This window comes from Argentina silus, assembly GCF_951799395.1.
Source record: "Argentina silus genome assembly, chromosome: 8".
Taxonomy (NCBI): domain Eukaryota; kingdom Metazoa; phylum Chordata; class Actinopteri; order Argentiniformes; family Argentinidae; genus Argentina; species Argentina silus.
The window spans coordinates 14,385,434-14,393,996 of NC_139662.1; positions in this window are offsets into that span (position 1 = coordinate 14,385,434).

Sequence of the window (8,563 nt, forward strand, 5' to 3'; positions counted from 1 at the left end):
CTTAGGCTTCTGTAGCTTGTTATGTTAGCTAACATGGTGGTCAGTTATCACTTATGTCAGTAGTTACTGCATATGTGGCTACCAACTGGCTAGCAGGGGAGGCTGGTGGAGGTAGAAATCGGAGGACGGGCTCATTGTAATGCATGGAATGGAATGAGGAATGGTATCAAACACACGTGTTTTCCATACATTATTGTATTTAAACTTTATTTATACAGGAGAAACACACTGAGACCAAGGCCTCTTTTGCAGGTGCACCCTGCCCACAATATAAATATTACAATGAGCCCATCCTCCGATTTCTACCTCCACTACCCTCCCTGGTCTTTGTACTGTACCTGGCTCCACTAAGAGCGCTGGCCTCATTGAGGGGAGTCGGATGGTGGGTGGGCTGGGCTGGAGGGGGGCGTGGTCTGTGGCGGTGTCTGGAACCCAGGGACCATATGGGCCTGCGTGGCTGGATGGACACAAAGTGGGCGTGTCCCTCACTGGGGCACGTGAATGGGGTCAGCAGGTGCAGGTTGCAGTCCTGACGAATCTGAAGGGAGGAGGAGGAGGAGGAGGAGGAAGAGCAGGAGGAGGAGGATGAGGAGGTCAGCAGTCGAGTGAATTTGAAATGTCTTTTTATTTCATTCAATACAAGGAGTGAATTCAAATTGTGCACTGACAAATTCTTCATGGAAAATAATGGAGCATTTTTTTATTCACAAATAAAATTGAATCCTGTCTATATACTGTAAATCCAACACATTATGATTAATAACATAGTAATAACTTGATCATGTTGATCATAATAACCACCGTATCTGCATCATGCTACTGTAAACACACCTCCGATGTATTTACAACTGAATAAATATTAATGTTGTGTGTGCGCTCTCTTTCTGTCTCACCTCACTGAACAGATACAGCATACGTGCGAAGCAGGTCCTGCGCGTGTGTTCAATATTAGCCTGCTTGGCCCTCCAGCGGTCTAACATCCGTTTCTCATACACATCCAACTTTGTCAGGAAGATGTACATGTCTCTCACCGTCTGCCCGTCATTCAACTCACGAGCAGCAAGCAGCTGCATATTTAGATTGTACCTGAAGTATAGATATTGTTATATATTATTATTGTTATTATTATTATTATTATTATTATTATTATTATTATTAATAATAATTTATTAACTGAAAATCGCTATCAAACTGTACCAAGACTGAAACACACTACTAACACACCTGACTTGCTGCAGGGATCTGAAGGCGATGAACTTGCGTAGCAGGCAGGCCAGCCTCTTCTTGTCTGTGTCCAGGGTCTGTGTGACCAGGTGCTTGGCCATGCCGTAGAGCTCTGTGGAGATGTCCCCGCTCATAGCTGCTTCTCTCAGCTGCCTCAGGTTGGTCCTCTGAGTGGCCACGCTCACCTGGAAGGTGGCTCCCGCCATCACCGTCTTCTCTATCCTCTCCCCCTCCTCCTCTATCTCCATCTTATACCTGAGGGGTGGAGGATTCGCATCAGGCTGTCCCGACCTGTCCTGACTGCCCGTCCAATTTTCCGAGATCTACCTCCACCAGCCTCCCCTGCTACTAGCCAACTGTACACTCTGTTCTCCAATGTTATGCATTTATGTTTCTAGAACACTTTCCTTATTCCTTATATATCCTAATGAGATGCTACATGACTTTTGTATCATTTCAGCCACTAGTTCTAAAATTAGCGCTCACAAGCCAAAAATGGCTCCCAGAAATACACAGACAAAATATCAATGTATTGGTGTTAACTTCCCCACTCCCATTACTGTGCACCCTGTTCTCCAAGGCTATGCATTTATGTTTCTAGAACACTTTCCTTATTAAAGAAAGTTCTAAAATTAATGCCCACAAGCCAAAAACGGCTCCCAAAAATACACACTAACCCTAACCCTAACCCTATATCAAGAAATGATCTGATTGGACAGAGGTGTTAACTTCCCCACTCCCATTAGCAAAATATTATTTATTGTTTGTTTGTTAAACTGTGGACTGTGTGGTCTAATGAGATAGGAAATTGATTAACATTATATCATGAACCATACAGTAAACACTTAAGCCAAAATAATAATTATTATAATCATAATTCTATTACCTATCCAGGTCCTCCTTCAGAACCGGACACTCCCTCAGTCTGAGTCTCTGGGTCTTCTTGGGCTTCTGAGGCATCATTGGGCTCTTCCTCACCCTCTTCTCCACTTTAACAGGCCTTTCTGGGTGTCTCCGCGGGCGTTTCTCCTCCACCCTGACCTCCTCCTCCTCCTCATAGCTGTCTGAGGAGGGCATCGAGACGTGACTGGTGGACGGCTGCTCCTCTGGTCCCTCCGGTTCCTCCGCAATCTTCTCCTCCGTCCTGGGCTCCTTCTGCATCTGCTTGTGCATGTCCAGCAAGCTCTCCAGGGCCAGACGCATCTTACACGCCTGCTGCTTGCTCATGTCGTTGATGTTCTTGAGTTGACTCAGCAGCTCGGACAGAGAGACGCGGCGCCGAAAGCCTTTCTTACCGGCCGTGGACACGTTGGCCTTCTTGCTGTCCTTCATCAGCATGCGCACGCTAGACCCCGCACTCTCGATGTCGTGGTCGTGGCGTATGAACATCTTGTTGATATCCCTCAGCATGTCGCCCGGGGTCTTCTTGGAATCGTCCCAGAACCCCACCTTTTCCAGGTCGTCATCGTTGAACGGCATCTCCAGGATGCTGTCGGTGAACTTGCCATGGACCTTGGAGGTCAGCTTGCTGAAGGAGTCGCGAATGGTCTTCTGGAGGCTGATGTAGAGCTTGATGGCGTCGTTGGCCTTGTCTACGTCCAGGCCCATACCCTGGAGCTGGCCTGCCATGCCTCCAGCGCTAGCCCCTGGCTTGACACTCAGGGATGTCTCGATGATCTTGAACACGGAGGACTGGAAGTTATCCAGGAGGCCAGTACTCTTCTTCTCCATGGCCTGAAAGATGTCCAGCTCATTTGGGGAAGTGTCAGGCTTGACCTCCACCTCAGCCACACTTTCAGGGGTTGGGGGAGGGCTCTCCTCCACCTCCTCCTCCACCTCGTCCACCTCGTCCAACTCTGGGGGCTCCGGCTCAGGGGCAGCCATGGGGAAACTCTTGGGTTGGTCTGATTCCACCACTACAGGAGCCTCCTTGGGTGTCTGTTTCTTGGGTGGTGGGGGTGGTGGGGGTGGTGGGGGCCCATTGCGTAGTTTAGGTTTGGCTGGGACTGAAGGGCTGCTGGGCGGGGGTTGGCTCGGGGGGTAGGGAAACTCCATCACCTGCTCCACCACCTCTATGATGGGGGCGCCACCATAGCTATGCAGGGCTTCCTGGAGCTTGTGGATCTGGAAGAGTGCAGCAGCGTTCTCCTCCTTCAGGCCGTAGTTCTCTGCCTCCAGCTTGGTCAGACGCCTCTTCCCTCCCTCCAGCTCCATCTGGTCATACATACAGTAGAACTTTTATCTAGCAAACAGAACTTTATACAGGCCTACAAGATCTATTCATTATGCTGTCTTTTTATTCATTAGCCTTTATATGTATTTACACTGATTATTCATAAATTATTGTATCTGACGAAAAATTCCAATAGGCCTACATGTAATGTTCTAATTTAATGTATTTAATTCATTCCATTCATCCGTCTATCTATCCGTTCATCCATCCACTCATCTAACTCACCTTGGTGCGTGCTAGGAGGCCTACATGTCCTATAGGCTTACATGTATCGTATGCATTCATTAATCAGTTAATTTATCCATCCATCCAAATGATAATAACCCTGACCTCAACCTCACCTTGGTGTCTGCCAGCAGGGCGTTGCAGTCCTTGGCCTTCAACTCGTCCACCTGAGCCTGCATCTTGTGAGCCTCGCGGGTCCTCTCCTGCAGGGCGTCATTCAGGTTGTGCAGCCCCGTCTGAACAAACTTGAAGGCCATACTCATGGCCTTGTTACAGGACAGGAACTTGGCCATGTCCCCCAGCATGAAGGCCAGGTCAGAGGCAGCCTTGGTACCCAGGTTCACGTCCATCAGGATGCGGTCCACTGCGGGAGGGTGGAGCTCCTGGATACGCAGGATGGTCCTGCCGTCCACCTTGGACTCCCGCCACCAACGCCACACCCCGCCCTTGTTGTCAGCTGGACAAGGTTTATGGAAATCATGTTGAGTCATGTGATTCATTTGAATCAGTTTCAGTTGATTAATTGTATTGATTCATGTGATCCATCCATTTCATTCATCTTAGTATTGATTCACGTGACCAAGAATGTATTATTAATATGTTGCTGTTACGTTGAACTGATATAATTGCATTGTAATGGAGCTGAAAACTATTCCACTGTTTTCCTTGTCTCTGTGTTCGCCAGGGGAGGCAGAAATCATTGTAGTGTAATGCATGGAATGGAATGGTATCAGACATGCATCCATGCATTACAATAAGCCCGACCTCCGATTTCTACCTCCACCTGACTCCTCTGGTGTTAGCTCAGCGGGTTCACACAGCTTTGTGGATCAAAACCCCTTCAGCCGACTCCTACCTGTTTCCTTCTTCTTGGTCTTCTTGGTCTCGAGTTCGAAGAGGGAGCCACACAGCTGGTGGAGGCGTACGATGCACTCCTGGATGTCTGACATGGACGTGTGGATCTTGTCCTGCATCTCCTCCACCCACTCCTCAGTGATCTCTTCCACCTCCTGGATGTCCTCGTCATCCTCCAACTCCTCTAGCTCCTGGTCTGTAGAGCAGCATAGAACAGACAAGGGTGACTTTGGGTTGCAGAAATAGTGTCTGTATCAGGGGAGGCTGGTGGAGGATGAAATCGAGGACAGGCTCATAGTAATGCATGGAATGGAAGGAGGAATGGTATCAAACACCATGCATTACAATGAGCCTCCACTGTTGAGCACACAATTCACACACACACACACACACACACACACACACACACACACACACACACACACACACAGACACACGCACACTACTCACGCATATCTGTGAGCCACTGCAGTACCGCACTGAGGTCACTCTCCTTGTCGAGGCTGGACTGGAGGAACGTTCGGATGGCTTCTAGCTTCTGGCTCCGCTTCTTCTTCTCCTTCTGCTGTTGTAACGCCGTCTGCTGCACGTCATCCTCCTCTTCTTCCACAGCCGTGCCCAGGCGCATGCGGTACAACGCCTTGTTCACACTATTTAGGATCACCTGCAGCCTCTCGGCTATGTCCTAGGAGGACAGGAGAGGAGAGAAGAGAAGAGAAGAGGAGAGGAGAGGAGGGGAGAGGAGAGAAGAGGAGAGGAGGGGAGAGGAGAAGAGAAGAGAAGAGAAGAGAGAGAGTGTGGTTAAGAGTCACTATCATACTCTGATGTGATAAAGAAACAGGAAGCTAATATGATGCCTCATGATAAAGAATACTTCTCTGCCAAACAATTGTGTACCATAGTGAATGTTTTGTCCAAAACACAAAGTCACTGAGGCCTAGACCTTATACAGACTACGATGAGCAAGAAAAGTGCAATATGACCTCCTCATTGTCCATGAACTAAAGGTTAATTTATCAGGCCACACTTGGTACTTTAACATTGTAGTATTTACAAAGTAGTAATTGATACAATTGTCAATGGTGTTAGGCATTATTAGGCCTACAAGGTGCAACCAATCAGAAATGAACTCACTCTTTTAGCTCGGCCCAACTCAGCCAACTCCACCTTCCTCAGAACCACCTGGACTGAATGGGGCACCTCATGAGCTGTTAGAAGGATGTCCAAGTCAATGTCGCTGATAGTTGGTTTTTCACACATTTTTGCTTAAAAAGATGAAAATAGATCAATTTAGAAAGAAAAAAATAAATAAGAACTCTCTATAGAAATAGACTAAAATACCAAAAATATAAACATTTTTGACGACAAAGCCAAGGCTACGTCTTCATCTGAGAAGATGAGAACTTTCACACCATCGTTAATGAATGACATCACAGCTATTTGTTTGACATCACAATGAGTACTCTATGGAGATTCTATCCTGAGAGTTCTACTCCAATCTGGGAGAAAAACGAACAATCCACTACATCATCAACTTCCTTTGAGATTAGTAGATGTGCATTTCTATGTTTGTTAGGCCAATGTGGTTCTTAATTCATGTTGTTTTGTTAAATTACACAGATATGAATACAGTACATCAGAGAGCTTGGGAGATTATGACGTTACTAACGTGCCTTGTCTAACACAAAGAAAATATTGGGACTAACGGACTAATAACTGTTTAGCTCAGTTCCACTGTTGTGAAGTCTTGACCTTATGGAAACAAATGGCTGTGTTTTGAGGACATCAGATTTGTGCTGTACGCCTATTAAAATACGTTGTTTCCCAATAGCTAGTTCCCACGAGAAAGGCTTGTCTGATATAAACAGACTTGGAATGTGAAGCATCACTGTACTGTACGTGATATTGCATGTACAGTAGTCTAAAATAATACACAAACTAATAAGAAATATAATCAATCAATGTGTTTGTTCTAAGGGGCGGAGATGATGAACCGCGAACTGATAGCCTAAGACTGAGACTATTATGTATCTATTACTGAGACATTATCTTACTGTCCTCAATCGAATATTTTAAAAGAGGGTAAAGGAGAGGTCAGAGATAGAAAGAGGGAAGAGAGAGGAAGAATCATGAGCTGCCTAATTTGGTCTCCAAACAAGCCATGTTTGCCCACGCATTGTTTATTTATGAGAGAGAGAACGCTGTGGTGTGGAATGGAGTGACCTAGGTTGGGGAACAGAATCCTGTTGAAAAAAATAAAAAGATATTCTGAGCCACTGTAATAGTTTATTCCCACACTCATATCCTGTTCCATTAATAACCTATACAGTACATACCATGTCCATGAAAATGTTCAGAGGTTTTTGAAAGGCAGGCTAGTAAATGCAGCGATAGGTTGGATGTTGGTTGTGACATTCTGAGAACAGCTGACTAACTCGCTCACTAGAAGTCTCTTGTACAAGGAGCTCACACAAACGGTCCCACGGAGAAAGACACTCGCGACACGATGGCACCAGAGGGGTGGCACCGATTTTGACCCGAACAACAGGGGCCTATCGGTGCGGTGAGAATTGAAGACCCTACGGAGACCTTTTACACCTACCGTACCGTACCGCACTCCCGCGGAGAGATACGGGCCCATGTTTGTCAGAGCAACGGTTTTTCGTTTACTGTACCTGTCGGGCCCTAGGCTACAGCAGTTGGGTTTCTTCCAAGTGAATCGAGCGGTTGTCATTGTGTTTTTACACTGATTTACGCGCACGGTCACGGATGGAGAGGCGCCACGCAAGGTAGGAGTTTGATTCTTCGAAAATATTTGGTTATATTTTTTTGCCAAGGACTTTGATATTTTAAGATACACATGGGGTGTATACTGTACAACCGAGGCAATTGTCACAATTGATTATATTCCTTACGTTATCCATAGAAATATGCTTAAACCCACATTCATAATTTCCAATATGGTGTGTGTAATGTTATTTTAATTAATGCATACTATAGGTCAATGAGAGATTCCATTGATATATATTAAAGGTAGAAAGGATCATTCAGAATAGAGTCTACTCAGTTGCTCAGTTAGAGACTCTGTTCAAACGGTTTGAGGTTTGCAGCACACTGGCAGTTAATTGTTTACTTGTCACATAAAGGAGTCATTTTGAACACAGCGGGGGTAACGTTGCTCTCAAGTCCGAATCTAATGATGAAGATTTACAAACTTTGATTGGTAATTGTTCATAATTTAGTGTTTGAAGACTTGGTTGGAATTTTGTGTGTATCCTAATGATGATATTTCTTACCACAGCTTGCCATCTCTTGGGTAAATAAATCATGAAGAGCACACGCACACGCACACGCACACGCACACACACACACACACACACGTTATATAACAAGACGATGTGCAGTGTTTATTTTGACACAGTAGTGCTGTACTACCCCCAGGCTAAGGAAATAGTGCTGATGTACTCCAGAAGCTACAACAGACACGCACACACACACACACACACACACACACACACACACACACACACACACACACACCACACACACGCACACATACACACAGTAGTCCCAGTAAACATACTATTAATCAAAAGCCCAGTAGAGGGGGTAGTCCCTCATATTGTGTGTGTGTGTGTGTGTGTGCGTGCGTGCGTGCGTGCGTGCGTGCGTGCGTGCATGTGTGTGTGTGATGCACTACTCTGATCTTAAGCATTTATTTGAAACATCCAGTCTAAATGTGACTGAGATTGGTCTGCTTTTTAATCATCTTTCTCTTTCCTTTTATCCTCCCTCTCTCTTTCTTTTCTACCTCTTTCTCCCTACTAATTTCCCCCGTCTTTCCACACACACACACACACACACACACACACACACACACACACACACACACACACACACCATGTATTCCTCTTCTCCTCTCCTTGCCAGCTGTTGCTGTCTGTATCTCTCCTCTAGAGCTTGTGTGTGTGTGTGTGTGTGTGTGTGTGTGTGTGTGTGTGTGTGTGTGTGTTGTCTCTATGCTGC